Below are 22078 nucleotides of genomic sequence, written 5' to 3'. Positions count from 1 at the left end.
AGCAATCGGAGCTCTAGATCAAAAGTTATGGTGGTTTGAAGATCAAGTGAGAGAAAGAACTTGAGAGAGAGTTCTTCCCTCCATGGCCTCAATTTTCAGCATGTGAGTGTGTTTAGTAAGGAGAGAGAATGCTAAAAACTTGGGTTTTGGTTTAGTTATGTTGGGCCAAGGGCCCACTTTGGGTCCGGTTGGCCCGGTTTGGCCCGTTCGGTCCAATCTTGGTCCGAATTCTATAAAATTGGTACCGAAATTCTCGTCTCTGTCTCCTCTATCACATTTAGCCATAAAAATCACATTTTGGGATTTCTAGAATAAATTCTCATTTGTGGGTTAATTAGCCGTTAATTAACTGGGTTTTACATGACTCATGGCATTCAGAAAATTCTGGTAAAGAGCTGGACTCTGAATTTATGCAAGCTACTAGGGATTACACAATCTAGTGTGGTAGAAATATTTTATTCACAAAGAATGATAAGGTTAGAGTTAGAGCTATTTGTAAGACTGAAGATTGTCCATGGGTAGTATATTGCACATGTAACAAACAAGATGGGTCTTGACAAATTAAAACTCTAGTTGATAGTCACACCTATCCAAGAAGGAGAAAAATAAAGCTGCCACCCAAATATGGACACTTAGTAAACTAGTATCTAAGCTTAGGAAACATCCTACTATGAAGCATCGAGAGGTTTACGACTGCTCTGTAAGAAAGTGTAATGTGTATTTAAATAGCACATGCATTACTAGAGCTTTGAAAGTTACTAGAAAGGTTGTGGAGGGTGATGAGATAGCACAGTACAGGTTGGTGTAGGACTATGCTAATGAATTACTAACTAGCAACCCGGGATCCACAATACAAGTTGGTGTCATTCCCATGCCCGAGAGTCCTCTTCTATTTGATCGATTCTATGTATGTCTTGATGCCTGCAAGGGGGTTTAAGGTAGGTTGTAGACTTTTAATTGGCTGGATAGAGCATTTCTGAAGACATTGCATGGGGTCAAATTCTAACAGTGTGTGGACAAGATGCTAACAATCACATCTTTGTGATTGCTTATGCGATTGTTAGTGTGAAAAAGTAAAGATAATTGGCAGTGGTACCTGGAGCTACTTCACAAGGATCTAGGAGACTATAGAGAGAACAAATGGTGCTTCATCTCAGACATGCAGAAGGTAAGGATGCAATTGATATCAGCTAATCTGAAAGTATTCCACCAATCCAAGATACACAACAAGTTGTATAATTACTACTCAATTGTAAAAAATATCAGCTTCATTTTATCATTTAACAAATTTATTTGGTATTGGATTATGTAGGATCAAATGATAGCTAGGCCACCTAAATTACAAGTGATTAAAGGGAAAGCAAGAGTTAGATCCTTCTCTAAACCTACTGCAACTGCACCAGTGGCTATCTCTGCTAAGACAATCAAAGGAATAAGTTCTGCAATTGCTAAAAAGCTGGCCAACTTTATGAATTTTGTGCCTACTCCAGGCTTCAAGCACCCAAAAAAGAAAGATAAAAAACTTTGATTGGAAAGAAATGTGTTCTGATTGACTTTTCTTTTGTATGGGGCTACTTTATGTTTTTTGTACAAGGCATATGAAGTACCATATTAAACATTGTGGTTATCTGTAATTTGAAAGTTGTATGTGCCTTTTTCTTTTGGTGTAGCCTTCTTTTTAGATTTGTATCCTCATGCAAAACCTTATGAATTTGCTGTGGTATTTATTCTTAAGACAATGTGACAATTAGCCTTCAGTGGCAAGACAATGCTAATATTACTTAGATTGATTACTTAGTCTGTTTATGGTTTAATATATCTTATAACAACAGTGATTAGTTTGCAATATTTGATAATGTTAATAATGGAGAGGGTGGACTTCATCTTAAACAACCAAATTCAAACATCTATTCTCATTCAAGCCATGCAATTCAATACACCATTACTTATAGCAACAGAATTGTGTTTACTTGGAAGTACATATCAAACAATAAAGGATCACACTAATTACAACTACCACAAACATAAAAATTATTAGCAGTTTTAAAGCTCTAACTTCAGCTTCCAAGCTGCCCAATCTCCATGCCACCTTCACCCTCCATTCATTATAGTCACTTTCAACCTACAAATCAGTTCTATAATCTTTCTTTGTTCCACCTTCAGCCACTCCTTGATAATCATCATCATTAACCCACTTAAAGTCATTACAGTGACGACCCTTCTACAAATTGAAAAATCAGAAAAGAAAAAAAAATGAAAAACACCCAACAACACAGAACAAGATGGAAAACCTTTAACTTTTTCAACACCACTCACCTGGTACCTTGAACATGCATAGAATAATCTATCTGGGTTCTTTGCTGTCCCATATTTTTTTTATCACAGCCTTCAACCCGGAAAAACGTAATTTCTCATGAGTCTTCCTTTTCATTCGCATTGAAGCGCTGGAACCATTACTTTCGTGCGACGGAAATGACACACCACCACTATGACCTCCATTTTCTATCTCCATCCTCGCGACGAACCAACAATATCAAGTTCTACCCAAGTATATGGCCCTCTGATTGTTGATCGCGACTTATTTATCATCGAATTTAGGATAAGGGTTCATCCACTAAGGGACTGATTGAATTGTTTTAACGTACTAACCTTGTGAGAAATAACAGGGTACACCTAGGCGTCTGCCACTCTGGCAGTTAATAGAACACATCAGCGAACATTAGCCACCTTAGTGTATGAGATGATGGAAGGACGAATGTGAACATGTCTGCTATCTTTTGGAGACGACTTTGATTAACTTTATCTTTCGGGGATAAAAATGGAGATCGAGGTATCTTTCAGGGATGATTTTAACTATTAACTAATCTATAGTTCGTCTCAAATCTGCATATATCAAAAGGAGAAAAATTAGATACATTAAACATAATTGACCTTCTAATCTGTCTGACTAAGACCTGCAAGATAACGATAGCTTGCTTCAAATCACAATCTTCGTGGGATCGACTCGCTCAGGCATTACTTGGACGATCCAGTGCACTTGCTGATACTGCCTGTACGAAAGTGTGGGGTTTGCGTACACGCACCGTACACCAAATCATCCAAGTAATACCTCAAGTGAGTGAGGGTTGATCCCACGAGGATTGTCAGACTGAGCAAACAATGGTTATCCAGTTGGACTTAGTTAGGCGAATCAGAGAATGTGTTTTTATGGTTGAAACGCATAAAACAATAAATAAGCAAGTAAATAAACAAATAAAGGGTTTGGTGTGAAAACAATATAAGAAAATAATTAAGGCTTCAGAGATGTTTATCTTTCCGGATTATAAGTTGTTACTAACTATTTTAATAATGCATGATTCATTCCATGACAAACTGTCATTAACTAAACCCTAATCCTTTAGTGATTTAGTTTCCTCTAACCTTTATTAACTGTCACTCTCGTGGTCACTTAATTCCGATTAGAGGGTTAAGTACAAAAACTAGTTTATGGCCACAAAAACCCTAATTACCCAAATATAATAGGATTATATGTCACATATCTCAATTAGTTCAAGTAATTAACAATTTAAGAGGAATTTGTTTTTAAACTATTGTTCAAGTGAGATAACTCTCCCGAAAATCACAAGAACACCAGTAGAATAAGGATCATACTCCCGTTCCACCCAAATTCATAAGATTAAGAACGAAAACAATCCTTAGAATTGAATCAATACATTAATTAAAATAGAAGAATAATAGTTCTAATCCATAAAAATAAACAGAGCTCCTAACCTTAATCGAGAGGTTTAGTTGCTCATGACTTACAGAGAAAACAGGGTTCTGAAAAGTGCGAAAGAGAAAAGATAATGTTCGAACCCCCTAAGAGGAGTATCTTTTCCCTTTTATACTAACCTAATTTGATACAGAAATAAAATAAAATAATAAATCCTAAGACTCAAAGATATTGTTTGTAAATAAAAATTACAAAAAAATAATAAATCCACTTGAGAGGTCCAAAGAGAGGGTGATTCGGACTGCTTGCTGGCGTTAAATGCCACTTTGGACGTTTAACGCCCTAAGGGGAGTAAAGTTGCACATGCCTGAGATCCCTTGCTAGCACTAAACGCCAGTTGGGCATTTAACGCTCAGGGGGGTGCTGCCAGCTTTTTTCCTTTTCAGCTTCAAATTCTGTCAAATTACTCCAAATTTCACCTAAAATAATAAAAATACTAAAACAACTCAAAGTAGCATCCAAATGGGATTTTTGCACTAAAATTAAGTAAAAATAAATAAAATCTAATTAAAAACAACTAGAAAATGACCATAAAAAGGGTACGAGATGCTCACGCATCAACTACCTTAAATTTGATACTGTTCCTAAAGATGGAAAGGAGGCACGAAGACTCATAAGGGAAACACAAAATTATACCTTGGTCAACAATGTTCTCTACAAAAGAGGGATATCTATGCCTCTATTAAAGTGCGTCCCAACTTCTAACAATAAAGAAGTCTTAGAAGAAGTACATAATGACATATGTGGGAACCAGTTAGCAACATGATCACTTGCCAAGAAAGTGATCCAAGCCAGCTTCTTTTGGCTGACCTTGCAAAGGAAAGCGGCTGAGTTCGTCAAGAAATCCTTGTCAGAAGCATGCTGACTTCCATATTGCACCTCTCAAGGAGCTTACCAGTGTCACCTCACCCTGGCCATTCGCAAATAGAGCATGACCTCCTTGGACCATTTTCACATGCTCCAGGACAAGTAAAATAACTCAAAGTAGGAATTGACTATTTTACTAAGTGGATCGAGGCAGAACCATTAGCAACCATCACAACTCAGCGAAGTGAAAATTTTTTTTATAAGAACATTGTTACAAGGTTTGGAGTCTCACACTCAATCACCACAGATAATGGAACTCAATTCATTGACTTAACCTTTAGAAACTTGGTGGCTAGCCTTAAAATCAAGCACCAATTCACATCGGTAGAACACCCTCAAGCCAATGGTCAAGCTGAAGCAACAAATAAAGTAATTTTGGTTGGGTTGAAATGCTGACTACAAGATACAAAGGAAGCATGGATAGACGAGCTTCCTCAAGTTCTGTGGGCATATCGAAAAGTTCCTCATTCAACAATAGCAGATTCACCTTTATGACTTGCTTATGGCATAGAAGCCATGATTTCTGTATAGATCACTAAAGAATCTCCAAGAGTTAGATTTTATGATGAAGTGGTTAATATCCAAGTACAAAAGGAAGAACTCGTTCTCCTCCCAAAAGTCCGAGAACAAGCTCGGATCAAAGAAAAAGCATTGAAACAAATGATGGCCTTAAGGTACAACCAGAAAGTAATCAAGAGAAGCTTTGCCACAAATAACCTGATACTGATCTGAAATGACGTCGAAGTTCAGAAGTCGGGTGAGAAAAAGCTGTCAGCATAAGGTCACCGAGGTTTTAGGAAAGGGTTACTATAAGGTGTCTGACTTAAAAGGGAACTAGCTCCCGAGGTCGTGGCACACATGTAACTTAAAAAAGTATTACAATTAGTGAAGCCTATATTGCTCCACGGTATACTCTTTTTTCCGACTTTAGGTTTTTTTTCCGATAAGGATTTTCGCGAAGGGGGTTTTAAAGAGGCATCATAGTAAGGGCTAGGGATTATAAGGAAATCTTTATTAGCGAACTTGTGTAAACCTTTTCTCTTTTATCAATAATAAAGTATTTCTTCTATTACCTTTTTAATTATCAAATGCATTAATTTAAGCTTGAAAAACTGCAAAAATCATTGACCGACTTATATGGTCAGCAAGATGAAGTGATGAGGTACAAATTAATGTAAGAAGTTATGTAAACAGTTCGTAAACCAACTTATAAAATGAGTCAGAACAAAACAAAACGCAAAAGTAACTTGGCAAAAGCTTGATTACATGAAGTCAGAACCTACAAAGGGAAAAAATAACAGTTATGTATATAAATGTCCAGAAAAGACCGATCTATCTCGCCGACGTCTTTTCTAAGTTAGCAAAAACAACATTGGAAGTTGTCGAAATAAATTCTTCAACTAAGACACGTTTAAAATGATGTAGTCATTCATACCAAAAAAAGCACTACTAAAATAGTAGAAGAAGGTTTTTTTAAAAATAGAATAAAAAGGTTGTTCAAACTACAGCTAAGACAAAAATGAAATTGTTCAAACCTAACTATTACATTATAGACCCACAGATCGGGCCATTTACAAACCACAAAAGTTGAACAAGGTTACAAAGGATTAAATTGTTCTCCTGTGATAGCATCCTCGGGTTGAAAAAGAGAGGTTGGATCGTATTCAAACACTGGCATTGCATGAATTAGACGAGTTGGAGGAGGAAGGAGCTCGCCACCAAATTGAGGGTCCGGATCCTAAGAAGTCTGTCTGACCTGTTCCCCGAGGCGGCATTTGTTTATAGAGACAGGACACTGAGACAGGGACATTGAGACATAAAATTATGTTTGATAGAGAAGACATGGACATAGACAATGTGTCCAAAGACACTAAATTAGTGTATTTTGTGTCCATCCTAATAGGAAGGACACGGAGACACTAACAAGGGACACAACTTATTTTTTATTTTTTCTTTCATTATTCTTGTTAATTTTTCATAATTATATTTTTTATTGTTATATTTTCCATTTCAAATTTTTTGAATGAAAAAAATAAGAATAAATTGAATTTTCATAATTTGTTCTTGTTTATCACCAAACAAAATACAATAATACAAAATTTTGTGTCTCTGTCCATCAGTGTCTTATCCTGTCCTGTTCTTAGTGTCTTGTCCTATCTTGTTCTTAGAAACAAACGCAGCCCGAAGTCTTTGGATAGGGTACAGGGGTATCCTCCTCATCATCTGGAGCAGGAATAATTTTCCCATCCACCACTATGTTGTCTGGGCTGATGAGGGAGAGGTTTGTCTTGAGAGCAATAACTCGGAACTGGGCCTTCCACCAAATCAAGTTTCTTCCCAAAACTTGGGTATAACTCTCTTCAGCTTTCTTCTTCAAACCCTCCGACATGATCAAAGCAACCTCCGCTTGTTTGACTTTGTCCCGAGCTTTACCAAGGTCGGAGAGTCATGCATCCCTCTCTTTCTCCAACACTTTTTTGGACTCCCTCAAGGAGGCCACTTCATCCTACGAAGCCATCAGGGAGCTATGAGTGGCATTAAAGGAAGTTTTCTCCAATTCCCTGGCCAATGCTGCACAAATACCTGCCGTCCGAACTCCACCTTGTGCCAAGAGCTGAAGGTGGCTTCTGATGGCTACATAATCCATGCTGATGTAGCTATAAGGAAGGATGTGCTTTTCACTCCAGGAAAGGTCAAAACCTTGCTCGTATATACTTTCCGATTCCGATGTCTTGCACTTTTTAGGATTCGGCTCAGAAGTAGGAGGGGGAGGATGAGCTGCTGGTTTGGATGAAGTGGCAGGAGGAATCAGTTGAGAGGCCGGGTCGGGAATAACTTATGCATGAGCACCAGTTATATCTTTTCTATGTGATTTATATGATTTTCTGTTGATTTGTTAGAGGATTTTAGTGGATTATCCCCCATTGGATGCTACTTTGAGTTTTGTGGCTTTTGATTGATTTCAGGTAGCATTCGGATGAAGGATTGAGGAAAAAGGGATAAACGCCACGACTCGGTGTTTAGTGTCCAAGGCTTCGTACTTCGTGCCACAACTCTGGACACTTGGCGCTAAAAGCCCACTCACCGGCGTTTAGCACCGAGACACTGATTTTGCGCACAAGCCTTGCTGCCTTGGTGGTGCTGAATACCCAGTACCTGGCGTTTAGCACCAAATGTGTACAAAAAAGTGGGGACCACATGTTTATAATGTAACAATATATCTTAGGGTCTTATTTAAGTTTTATATCTCTTTTTTATTAGGACTATAAATAGGATTTAGATCCGCCTTCGCGGGAACTTCTCTTCTCTTAATTTTCATTCCACACTTTTTACACTTTTTCTCTACTAGAGTTTTCTACACCATGAGCAACTAAGCCTCCATTGTTAAGGTTAGGAGCTCTGTTTACTTGAATGGATTAATAAATATTTGTTCTTCTACCTTTGATTAATGTCTTAATTATTGTTTAAGGATTGGTTTCGTTCTTGATCTTAGAGATTAGTGATTATTGAAAAATAAATCTAATTCTACTTGAATTCTATTTGAGTCTTAAAAAAGTTATATCATTAAAATTACAGCTTAAAATCAACTTCTCATAACTTCTAATTATTTGGAGTTAGTGTGGTACGTAACATATAACTGCATTATGCTTTGGGATTCTTAGGGTTGTGTGGCTTAAAAATCAGAAACTTAACTAAATCCTCTGATATAATTGAGTGATCACGGAATTGACGGTCGGTTATATTAGAGGAAATTGGATATAAACGTAATTATTGCATGATTAAGGTAGTTGACATTGAATATTAATCCGGACATTTAAACATCTCCAAGCCTTAACTCCATTCTCATACCGTTTTCTCAACCGTTCATTATTTGCTTTGTTACTTTATTGTCTTTTATTTTACTTGGTAATCAAAACTCTCATTTCAATTTGTCTAACTAGAATAGCTAATCAACCATTGCTTGCTTAGTACGTTAATCCTTGTGTGATCGACACTCACTCACTATTCCTTTTTAATTTTCATTTCTTCTAGTTTTATTTTCTTTTAAATTTTTGCCCCCTCTTTATTTATTTTTGTTCTTTTTCTTATATTTTTGTGTGCCTCACTGGGATTCTCTTCACTGTGATGTTGAGAATCCCACTTTTTCTTATTCTATTTATTTATGCATAGAAACAGGAATAAAGAGCCTTTTCTGTATGATCCTAAGATTGAAAATACTCTTCGGAAGCAAAGGAAACAAGCTAGAGCTCAAGAAATTCAAGAAGTCTTTGGAGACAAGTCTGAAGAGGAAGCTAGACTCAGTATGGCTAATAATACTGATAATCTTGTGGTCAATAATTCCAACAATGCCCCTCCTGTTAGAAGAACTCTGGGGTCTTATACTAACCCCAATCCTGGGAGTTGTGTGGGAAGTATTGTACCACCGATTGTGCATGCGAATAACTTTGAGTTGAAACTATTTGTATCATACTTGATTCTAGACCAAGCTTAAGTTCTATAATATTCTTTAAATTTCTTGAAACTTCATCATGCTCTACTTGTATCACTTGTAACCTCTAGCCATTTTTGTTGACTTCAAAACAAAAGAAGAATTTTACTTCTTCTTTTCACAATCTCCCACTCAAAATTATTTTTTTGGTGTATTCATGCTGCTTATATTTTCAATAGGCCAAGAGAAGATCTGCACCAATCAAATTTATATGTATTGATTGGTTTTGTCATGATATCTACAAGATTTTCGTTGGTGTGAATTTTCTGCATATCCGCTTTTCCTTCCTCCACTACTTCACGAACAAAATGATATTGAATGCCTATGTGCTTCGTTCTTAAGTGAAAGACAGAATTCCTTGCAATGTGTAGGGCACTCTGACTGTCACAAAATATTGGAATCATATCCTGATTGTACCCGAGTTCCTCCGTTAACCTTTGTAACCAAATTGCTTTCTTACATGATTGCGTAGCTGCCATATATTCGGCTTCTGTAGTTGATAATGCTAGAACTGCATGTAATTTTGATAACCAACTTACTGCACCTCCTGCAAGTATGAACACATAGCCTGTAGTAGATTTTCTTTTGTAAAGATCTCCTGCGAAATTAGAGTCAACATAACCTTTGATGGTAAATTTAGATCTTCCAAAACATAAAGCAACTTTAAAGGTTCCTTTGATATATCTCAGGATCCTCTTCACATCACTCCAGTGCTCTTTTCTTGGATTTGCCATGAATCTCCTGACCATCCTGACAGATTGAATAATATCTGGTTTGGTGCAAATCATGGCATACATAAGACTTTCCACTGCAGATGCATACGGTACTCAAAACATTTCTATCTTCTCTACTTCACTGTTAGGACACATCTCAAAAGATAATTTAAAATTGATAGGAAGTGGGATAGATATTGACTTACACTCTTGTAGGGGTGTAAGTTACCAAACCGGACAAAAAATTACCGCAAAACCGAACCAAAAGTTACAACAACCGACTTGGAAAATGAAAAATAGTTTTTTTTCGACAAAATCGATCGATTCGATTTGTTTTTTGGTTGGCTCAATAGACACCGACCAAACCAAACCAAACCGAAGATATACATACATTTCAATGTTTTAACCATGTTACCCTTTAACCTAACAACAAAATCCACAACCCCCCAAGGCCCAAGTCACCCAGCGTCTCAAGCTCTTAGTGCCTCCCCTAACCCTAACCCCTCATTTTTTGCTTCTGAGTTCTCCATTCTCCGTTCCCATGCTCGACTCCTCCATCCATACCGCCTCGTCACCTCCCTCCGTCAGTCCAACCCTCCCTCATCCGCAGCACCTCCCTTATTCGCCGCCTCCTTCTCAGTTCTCATGCAATCCGAGAAGCGGTTCCCCTGCATCATTCTTCGTTGTGTCATTGCGAGCCCCAACTGCAACGATCTTCTCCGCCGTGGCCATCACAGTCACCAAGTCTGGGAAGCCCTCTTCGTCGCAACAGACTATCCTCACCGAGCAATAGCAGAACTGCAGAAGTGAAAGTCTTCTCCTGCAACTCAATAATGTCTTCTTTGGAGGTTAGTACATTCACCACTTTTTGGAGTCAAATTTGTGGTTGTTGTTGGTTCTGTTGTTGATGGTCACAGTAAAATTTATTGTTCAATAAAATTTGTTGTAATTCTTGTTGTTGCTGGTTAGTACATTCTTGGTTGTTTTTGCTGGTTCTTTGATCTAATTTATTGTTCAATTTTTTGTAATTTTTATTGTTGCTGATTAGTACATTCTTGGTTGTTGTTGTTGGTTATATTGTTGTTCATTTATTATCTTTATATATATTGTTGTTCATTTGCTTCTCCATTGACAACTGATTTTGAGGATCTTATTGAAGAGGTTGAGAAATTTGAATTAGGTATGCAAAAAAAAAATTGAAGTTCTTTTCATAATTTATGCGCATTGATTTATAATTTATATTGATTTCTTTATTTTGTTTTGTAAAAATTGCACCAACTGGGGATAAATTTAGTGTGGATTCAGATTAATCATGGGGCTAGTTTAGTTGTTATTTAGTTGCTAAGTGTGTTTGTTGGTTTGTTTGGTTTTAAGATTATTTGTTAGACATTTTTAAGTGTGTTTGTTTTATGTTTATTTATGTGTATTTGTTGTATGTTTAGCTATTCAGATGGATTGAAAATGTATTAAATTTGGATGTGATGTACTCTTGTTATTTCAGTTTATTGACTATTTTAAACCTCTAGTTATTGTGATTCTTATTCTACTCATCAGGAATTAAAAATCGAAAAAACCGACCAAACCAAACCGTTGTTGGTCCAGTTTGGTTTGGTTCGGTTGTTGTAAAGGCAGTAAATCGAATGATTGTGTGTTTATAGGAACCAAACATATCAGTCGGTTAGTTTTTGGTCCAAAACTAAACCAAACCAAACTGATAACAACCCTACACTCTTGCATGTTGAAGCGCCACAAGACCTTCCTTAAGTAATTTTTTAGGATAGCCAAATCTTTCTATCTTTTCTGTCTTGGCAAATCTACATCTCCAAATCTTGTTTGCTGGTCCCAAATCTTTCATATCACCAACCGAGCCTTTAATTCCTGGACATGATCTTTGTTAGAGCCTATCACCAATTTGTCATCTATGTACAATGGCAGAATGATAAAATCACCATTACTAGACCTCGTGTAATAAGTACAATGATCTGACTGAAGTCTGTTGTAATCAAGGCGAATAATGAAGGAATCAAATCTCTTATACCAACATCACGACGCCTGCTTTGACCCGTACAGAGATTTGGTTAATTTACAAACCAAGTTTTCTTTTCTTGATTCTTCAAAGACTTCTGGTTGGAGCATATATATTTCTTTTTGAAGTTCACCATGAAGAAAAGCAGTCTTTACATCTAGTTGCTCTAGATGTAAGTCATACACAGCACATATAGCAAGAACTACTCTTATTGTAGAAACTCCAACTATTGGAGAATAAATTTCATTGAAATCAATACCTTCTTTCTGAGCAAATCCTTTCACCACCAGTCTTGCATGATAACATTATATCTGGTCATGATTGTCACACTTTATTTTGTAAACTTATTTGTTACCAATTGCTTTCCTTCGGTCTGAAAGTGGGACAAGCTCCCACGTCTTGTTTCTGCGTAGTGCTTCCATTTCTTCTTGCATGGTTGTCATCCATAAAGAAGAATTTGGACTTTCAACAGCCTCTTGAAAGGTTGATGGTTCTCAATCTTCAGTAACAAAATAATATGCATTATGGCAAGTCATGATATAGTCGGCATGCCATGATGGTTTTCTCAGTTCACGTGTTGTTCTGTGAGCTTCAGTTGGTCCTTGTACAACTTACTCTGGTTCTGCTTCAAAAGAGTTCTTTTCTTTAGACTTATCCGTCATGTGTATTGTAGTATTTTGTTCAGTGCAACAGTTGTTTTCTTGCTCCTTTTGCAACTCGTTTTCAGCAAATATAACATCTTTACTGATAATAACTTTATGGGCACTGGAGTCCCACAAACGATACCCTTTTACATTGTCAGCATAGCCCAAGAAGATACACTTTCTTGATTTAGGATCAGGCTTTGTTCTTTCTTGGGTATTGAACATCACATAAACAGGACATCTAAATATACGGAGAGAAGAATAATCAAGTGGCTTACCTTGCCACATCTCCATTGGAGTTTTCAACCCAATTGCTATTGACGGTGATCTGTTAATCATGTAGCAGGATGTTTTGACTGCTTCTGCCCATAAAGACTTGGCTAATCCTGCAATCCGTAAGATAGCTCAAGTTCTTTCTAGAAGACTTCTGTCCATACGCTCCATAACACCATTTTGCTGAGATGTATATGCAACTGTGAATTGTCTCTGAATACCCTCGTGCTTGCAAAATGCAATGAAATCACCATCAGTGTATTCTCTTTCATTGTCTGTTGTCAAGCACTTTATTTTCTTCCCAGTTTCAGGTTCTATTTGTGCTTTAAACTCCTTAAATACTGGAAATACATCTGACTTCTTCTTGATGAGGAATATCCACACTCTTCGTGAGTAATCATCTATGAAGGAAACAAAATATTTTGCCCCTCTTAGTGATAATTCTGGTGATTCCTACACATTAGAATGAATCAAGTCTAGTACGTGCTTGCTTATAGTGGTTGATCTTTCAAACTTCATTTTATGCTGCTTGCTTATCACATAGTGCTCACATAAAGGTAGATTCACCTTTTTGAGTTATAGAAGAAAATTATGTTCTGCAAGAACCTGTAGACCACGTTCTGACATATGGCCTAATTTGTAATGTCACAACATCGTTGTGTCTTCTTAGTCTGCAAATGCAACTGATACTTCTGCATCTCGAACTGTATCTCCAGAAAGCAAGTAGAGATTGATTGTTAGTTGTTTTGCCTTCATGATCACACAAGCACCATTAGTCACCTTCAACGATCTATTTTCAATATTAATCTTGTACCCTTGAGAATCCAACAGCCCAATGGATAACAAAATTTTTCTTAGGCCACTCACATGTCTTACATGTTGAACTGTATGAATGGAACCATCAAACATCTTAATTTTAATGGTACCAAATTTCACAATTTATAAGGCATGATCATCTCCCATGAGTACATATCCTTTTAAAACAGGTTCATAAAGTGCTAAATCACTCATGATGTAAAGTCATGTGATATGTTATTGCACAATCCAATAGCCAAACATCAGTTAGTGGTTTATTGTCTTCATGACCACTAGCACCTTTGATGCACAAGACATCTCCATCATCAGAGGTGTTTGTAACACAACCATGTGAGGCAGTTGCATTAGCAATTTTCTCTGTGCTCTTCTTGTTGAACCAACAATATTTTTTCAAGTGCCCTTTCTTGCCACAATTGTAAGAAGTAAGGTTCTTCTTTCGAAACCTTGATCTACAACAACTTTGACTCATACTAGAGTCATGTTCCGTTGATCTGCCTCTCATCGCTGACAAAGCTTCTGCTTGTTTAGAACTTTTCATTTGATCATCTTTATTTTTGCGCCAACTTTCTTCTTCAAGAATAGTGGCAGTAACATCATCAAATTGAAGTTGATCATCAATATTGTTATTTGTGATGTTGATGATAAGTTGATCATACGAGTCTAGTAAACTTTGGAGAAGTTCAGTACATTTATTTTCTACAATTTAACACTCTATGACTGTTAGTTGTGAAAATACAGTATTAAGATTGTTGATGTGATCCGTTACTAATGTAGATTCACTCATACGAAGAGTATAGAGCCTCCTTTTTATGAATATTCTATTGTGAAGTGACTTTGTCTCGTACAATTTAGTGAGTGCCTCCCAAATCTCCTTTGCTGTCTGTTTCTCCGAGATGCTTGATAATACGGAATCTGCCATAACCAAGTGTAAATTGGCAATGGTGTTTCCCCCATCTCTTTCCACTTGTCATCACGAGTGCCGGTAGGCATGCCTTCTATTGCTTCTAAGTGATTCTCCTTTCTCAAAATTGCCTTGATCTTCAGTTTTCAAAGGAAAAAGTTATTCCGATTGAATTTCTCGATCTTAAATTTTGTTGCCATGGTTCTGACACCAACTTGCCCTTTTGTAGCGAAAGATTAAGAACCTAAAGCTCTGATACTATTATTAGGTACCAGAGTTAATAGGGACAAACTAACACAACTACAATTTGTGGACGAGAAATAGATTGAACTGAACAAGAATATAGACAATAGTAAAAATAATATGACAAAGTGGTGAAGTTACAATCTCTCACAATATATAGAGAACTCTATAATACTCTCTTACGTATTATAGAAATTCATACAAAGAAATTACAAATATGAGAGACCTTATTGCTTTTCTCTCTAAGTTTCACTCACTAATTCTATGCAAAACATGGCATACATTAGCAAATGTCTTAATCCCTATATAGTATTTTGTGGAAGTGCATTTGGTTTACAAGTTGATCAAGTTGTGCAAAATTGTACAAGTGTGTATGGTGGACGAAATTGTGATCATCAATGTTGTACTCTTTGTTTTTGTATGGAATTTATTTCATGATAATAGCTCTTTGCTATGTGTGGACACAACTCCGTTCAACTAACCAGCAAGTGTACTGGGTCGTCCAAGTAATAAACCTTACGTGAGTAAGGGTCGATTCCACAGAGATTGTTGGTATGAAGCAAGCTATGGTCATCTTGTAAATCTCAGTCAGGCAGATTTAAATAAATTATGGAATTTAGAAAATCAAATAATAGTAAATAAACATAAAATAAAGATAAAGTTACTCATGTATTTCCATGGTGGGAATTTCAGATAGGTGTATGGAGATGCTGTGCTCCTCCTGAATCTCTGCTTTCCTACTGCTTCATCCAATCCTTCTTACTCCTTTCCATGGCAAGCTGTATGTAGGGCATCATCGTTGTCAATGGCTACATCCCATCCTCTCAGTGAAAAAAGTCCAAATGCTCTGTCACAGCACGGCTAATCATCTGTCGGTTCTCAATCAGGTTGGAATAGAATCCCTTGATTCTTTTGCGTCTGTCACTAACGCCCAGCCTTCAGGAGTTTGAAGCTCGTCACAGTCATTCAATCCCAGAATCTTACTCGGAATACCATAGAAAAGGTTTAGACTTTCCGGATTCTCATGAATGTCGCCATCAATTCTAGCTTATACCACGAAGATTCTGATTAAGGAATCCAAGAGATATGCGCCCGGTCTAAGGTAGAACGGAAGTGGTTGTCAATCACGCGCGTTCATAGGTGAGAATGATGATGAGTGTCATGGATCATCACATTCATCAAGTTGAAGTGCAACGAATATCTTAGAATAGGAATAAATCGAATTAGATAGAAAATAATAGTAATTGCATTGAAACTTGAGGTACAGCAGAGCTCCACACCCTTAATCTATGGTGTGTAGAAACTCCACCGTTGAAAATACATAAGTGAAAGGTTCAGGCATGGCCAAATGGCCACCTGATGAGCGGATAATTTGTATACTTTTTGACATTGTTTTTAGTATGTTTTTAGTATGATATAGTTAGTTTTTAGTATATTTTTATTAGTTTTTAATTCAAATTCACTTTTCTGGACTTTACTATGAGTTTGTGTGTTTTTCTGTGATTTCAGGTATTTTCTGGCTGAAATTGAGGGACCTGAGCAAAAATCTGATTCTGAGACTCAAAAGGACTGCAGATGCTGTTGGATTCTGACCTCCCTGCACTCGAAGTGGATTTTCTGGAGCTACAGAAGCCCAATTGGCGCGCTCTCAACGGCGTTGGAAAGTAGACATCCTGGGCTTTCCAGAAATATATAATAGTCCATACTTTGCCCAAGATTTGATGGCCCAAACCGGCGTTCAAAGTCACCTCAAGGAATTCCAGCGTTAAACGCCGGAACTGGCACCTAATTGGGAGTTAAACGCCCAAACTGGCACTAAAGCTGGCGTTTAACTCCAAGGAGAGTCTCTACACGAAATTTCTTCATTGCTCAGCCCAAGCACACACCAAGTGGGCCCGGAAGTGGATTTTTATGTCATTTACTCACTTATGTACTAGTTTTCTATAAGTAGGACCTTTTACTATTGTATTAAAGAGCTTTTTAGCAGACTCTTGGGTAGCAACCTTTGTTTTATGCTATCTTAGACCTTTGGGAGGCTGGCCATTCGGCCATGCCTAGACCTTGTTCTTATGTATTTTCAACGGTGGAGTTTCTACACACCATAGATTAAGGGTGTGGAGCTCTGCTGTACCTCGAGTATTAATGCAATTACTATTGTTCTTCCATTCAAATTCCACTTGTTCTTTATCCAAGATATCACTTGTTCTTCAACATGATGAAGGTGATGATTGACGCCCATCACCATTCTCACTCATGAACAAGGTGACTGACAACCATTCTTGTTCTACACGCATCCGAGGCTTAGTGAATATCTCTTGGATTTCTGATTGCACGATGCATGGTTGATCGCCTGACAACCGAGTGCTCGCCTGACAAACGAGCCATCCATTCCGTGAGATCAGAGTCTTCGTGGTATAGGCAAGAACTGATGGCAGCATTCAAGAGAATCCGGAAGGTCTAACCTTGTCTGTGGTATTCTGAGTAGGATTCAATGACTGAATGACTGTGACGTGCTTCAAACCTGTAACCTACTGGGCGTTAGTGACAGACGCAAAAGAGTTATTCTATTCCGGTAGGGGAGGGAACCAAACCGGTGATTGGCAGCACTGTGACAGAGTGTGTGCATTAGCTTTCACTGCGCGGATGGGAGGTAGCTGCTGACAACAGTGAGACCCTATACGAGCTTGCCATGGAAAGGAGTAAGAAAGGATTGGATGAAGACTGTAGGAAAGCAGAGAGACGGAAGGGAAGGCATCTTCATACACTTGTCTGAAGCTCATACACCAATGATATACATAAGTATCACTATTCTTATCTTTTATGTTATTTTCGTTCATCATCATATATATCTGAGTTTACCTGACTAAGATTTACAAGATGACCATAGCTTGCTTCAATACTAACAATCTCTGTGGGATCGACCCTTACTCACGCAAGGTTTATTACTTGGACGACCCAGTGCACTTGCTGGTTAGTCGTGCGAAGTTGTGTAATGCCATGGTATTAGGCGCACCAAGTTTTTGGAGCCATTACCAGGGATTATGAGAGTTGTGAAAAAGTATAGTTCACAATTTCGCATGTCAAGTTTTTGGCGCCGTTGCCGGGGATTGTTCATGTTTTGAGCAAGCTCTTTGTCCGGTAACATCAGTGCCAAAATCCGGCAACAGCGTCAAGTTTTTGGCGCCGTTGCCGGGGATTGTTCATGTTTTGAGCAAGCTTTTGGTAACATCAGAGCCAAGATCCGGCAACAACATCAAATTTTTGGTGTTATTGCCCGGGATTGTTTAGGCTGGACAACTGACGGTTCATCTTGTTGCTTAGATTAGGTATTTTTTTTTTCGAAATTCTTGAAGGTGAATTCTAGAGTTTCATGATGATTTGTTGAAATCTGGCTGGCTGAGAAGCCATGTCTAATCTGATTGGACCGAGGTTTCAACTTATCACCACAAGAGCTTGTTGATTTCATATCAATCTTGCTTTTGGAGCAGTGATTTGCTAAGGCTTGGCTGACCTTTGGTCATGTCTAGTGTTTTGGACCGAAGCTTTCCTTGGAAGCTTGGCTGGCTGTGAAGCCATGTCTAATTCCTGGACCGGAGCCTTAGACTAGCATTGCACTGATTCCTGGAATTCTCATTAAGAATTTTGATACCTTTTTCCACTTAATTTTCGAAAAAATACAAAAAAATTTGCAAAATCATAAAAATCCAAAAATATTTCTTGTTTGAGTCTAGAGTCTCATCTTAAGTTTGGTGTCAAATGCATGTTTTTGTTATATTTTTCGAATCCATGCATATATTTTGTGTTCTAATCTTTGAATTCTATTGACTTGAAGTACTTTTTGTGTCTCATATGCATTCTCATATTGTTAGTGTCAGTAGTACACAAACTGATAAGTTTGGTGTCTTGCATGCATTGTTATTTGATTCTTGTTGCATTTTGATTATTAAAAATCCAAAAATATTTTTAATTTGTGTCTTTTCAAGTCAATGATACAAAGAATTGAAGATTTAGAACATACTGCAGAGGAATTATACAGAAAAAGCTGAGCATTCAAAAATGCCCAGTGAAGAAGGCAGACTGGCGTTTAAACGCCAGCCAGGGTACCTGGTTGGGCGTTTAACGCCCAAAAAGGTAGCATTTTGGGCGTTAAACGCCAGAATGTATACCATTCTGGGCGTTTAACGCCAGGATGGTGCCAGGGGGAAGATTTTGTTTTCAAAATCAATTTTTTTTCAAGTTTTCAAAGTTTTTCAAAACCAAATCTTTTTCAAATCATATCTTTTCAATCAAAATGTTTTCAAAATAAATTTCTTTCCGTTTTCAAAGATACTTACTAACAATTAATGATTTGATTGAACATTTTTTGCCTTTTCTATTAAGGAAGGTTTTATGTTTGAATCATATCTTTTCTTGTTAGGCAAGTCATTAGTTTTCAAAATCAAATCTTTTCAAATTATTTTCAATTCATATCTTTTCAAATTGTTTTCAAATCATATCTTTTAAAATTGTTTTCAAATCATATCTTTTCAATCACATCTTTTTAAAACCATAACTTTTTCAATTAAATCTTTTTAACCACATCCTTTTCAAATTAGTTTTCAATCAAATCTTTTTAATTTCTAATTTCAAAATCTTTTTCAAAAATCACTTGATTTCTTTTCCACTTTGAGTTTTCGAAAATTATCAATCAAATTTTCAAAATGTTTTCAAAATCTCTTGATTGAATTTTCGAAAATTCTCTTCCCTCCTTCCCACATCCTTCTATTTATGGAGTACTACTCCTTCTTAATGCACAATTCGAACCTTATCTAATTAAAGTTCGAATTCTTCTTCTCCTTCTTCTTTCTATTTCTCTTTTCCTCTGACATTTAAAGGAATCTCTATACTGTGACATAGAGGATTCCACATTTTCTTTTCTCTTCTCTTTCTTATGAGCAGAAGCAGAGACAAAGGCATTCTCGTTGAAGCTGACCCTGAACCTGAGAGAACCTTGAAGCGAAAGCTAAGAGAGGCCAAAACACAACTCTCTCTAGAGGACTTGACCGAATCCTTCAAGGAAGAAGACATGGCAGCCGAAAACAACAACAATGCCAACAATGCAAGGAAGGTGCTGGGTGACTTTACTGCACCTACTCCTGATTTCTATGGGAGAAGCATCTCTATCCCTGCCATTGGAGCAAACAACTTTGAGCTAAAGCCTCAATTAGTTTCTCTAATGCAACAGAATTGCAAGTTCCATGGACTTCCAATGGAAGATCCTCATCAGTTTTTAGCTGAATTCTTGCAAATCTGTGACACAGTCAAGACTAATGGGGTTAACCCTGAGGTCTATAGGCTGATGCTATTCCCTTTTGCTGTAAGAGACAGAGCTAGAATATGGTTGGATTCTCAACCTAAGGAAAGCCTGGACTCTTGGGAAAAGCTAGTCAATGCCTTCTTGGCAAAATTCTTTCCACCACAAAGATGGAGTAAGCTTAGAGTGGAAGTCCAAACCTTCAGACAGAAGGATGGAGAATCCCTCTATGAAGCTTGGGAAAGATACAAACAATTAATCAGAAGATGTCCATCTGACATGCTTTCTGAATGGAGCATCATAGGTATTTTCTATGATGGTCTCTCTGAACTATCTAAGATGTCCTTGGATAGCTCTGCAGGAGGATCTCTTCATCTGAAGAAGACGCCTACAGAGGCTCAGGAACTAATTGAAATGGTTGCAAATAACCAATTCATGTACACTTCTGAAAGGAATCCTGTGAACAATGGGACTAGTCAGAAGAAAGGAGTTCTTGAGATTGACACTCTGAATGCCATACTGGCTCAGAATAAAATATTGACTCAACAAGTCAATTTGATTTCTCAAAGTCTGTCTGGAATGCAAAATGCACCAAACAGTACTAAGGATGCTTCATCTGAGGAAGAAGCTTATGATCCTGAGAACCCTTCAATGGAAGAGGTGAATTACCTAGGAGAACCCTATGGAAACACCTACAATTCTTCATGGAGAAATCACCCAAATTTCTCATGGAAGAATCAAGAGAGACCTCAACAAGGTTTCAATAACAATAATGGTGGAAGAAACAGGCCTGGTAACAACAAGCCTTTTCCATCATCTTCTCAGCAACAGACAGAGAGTTCTAAGCAGAATACTTCTGACTTAGCAACAATGGTCTCTGATCTAATAAAGACCACTCAAAGTTTCATGAATGAAACAAGGTCCTCTATCAGAAATCTGGAAGGACAAGTGGGTCAGCTGAGCAAGAAAATTACTGAACTCCCTCCTAGTACTCTTCCAAGTAATACAGAAGAAAATCCAAAGGGAGAGTGCAAGGCCATTAACATGGCCGAATTCTGGGAGGAAAGAAAGGAGGTGGACGCCACTGAGGAAGACCTCAGTGGGCGTGTACCAACCTCCTCTGAGTTCCTCAATGAGGAACAATGGGAATCTGAGGCTCAAATTGAGACTATAGAGATTCCATTGGACTTACTTCTGCCATTCATGAGCTCTGATGAGTATTCTTCCTCTGAAGAGGATGAGTATGTCACTGAGGAGCAAGTTGCTAAATACCTTGGAGCAATCATGAAGCTAAATGACAAGTTATTTGGAAATGAGACTTGGGAAGATGAACCTCCCTTGCTCACCAAAGAACTGGATGACTTGTCTAGGCAGAAACTGCCTCAAAAGAGGCAGGATCCTGGGAAGTTTTCTATACCTTGTACCATAGGCACCATGACCTTCAAGAAGGCCTTGTGTGACTTAGGGTCAAGTGTGAACCTCATGCCCCTCTCTGTAATGGAGAAATTAGGGATCCTTGAGGTGCAAGCTGCAAGAATCTCATTAGAGATGGCAGACAATTCAAGAAAACAAGCTCATGGACTTGTAGAGAATGTTTTGGTGAAGATTGAAGACCATTACATTCCTACTGACTTCATAGTCCTAGAGACTGGAAAGTGCATGGATGAATCCATCATCCTTGGCAGACCATTCCTAGCCACAGCAAAGGCTGTGATTGATGTTGATAGAGGAGAGTTGATCATTCAAGTGAATGAAGAATCCATGGTGTTTAAGGCCCAATGATATCCCTCTATCATCATGGAGAAGAAGCATGAAGAGCTTCTCTCAAAACAGAGCCAAGCAGAGCCCCCACAGTCAAACTCTAAGTTTGGTGTTGGGAGGCCACAACCAAACTCTAAGTTTGGTGTTGAAACCCCACATTCAAACTCTAAGTTTGGTGTTGGGAGGTTTCAACAAGGTTCTGAGTGTTTCTGAGGCTCCATGGGAGTCCTCTGTCAAGCTAATGACACTAAAGAAGCGCTTGTTGGGAGGCAACCCAATG

The 22078-nt window shown here is 37.8% G+C and overlaps 1 non-coding gene across 1 annotated transcript; it reads right to left on the bottom strand.

Annotated features, from left to right (window-relative positions):
- Window positions 1-20214: 20214 nt before the first annotated feature.
- LOC130952829 (small nucleolar RNA R71) lies at window positions 20215-20318 on the bottom strand. Its single transcript, XR_009075005.1, has one exon. It is a non-coding gene; the product is annotated as a small nucleolar RNA R71 (small nucleolar RNA).
- Between the last annotated feature and the right edge of the window lie 1760 nt (window positions 20319-22078).

The sequence above is a fragment of the Arachis stenosperma genome, chromosome 9, assembly GCF_014773155.1.
Source record: "Arachis stenosperma cultivar V10309 chromosome 9, arast.V10309.gnm1.PFL2, whole genome shotgun sequence".
Lineage (NCBI taxonomy): Eukaryota > Viridiplantae > Streptophyta > Magnoliopsida > Fabales > Fabaceae > Arachis > Arachis stenosperma.
Note: the sequence above shows the minus strand (reverse complement) of the source record. Positions and strands in the feature narration are given on the sequence as shown.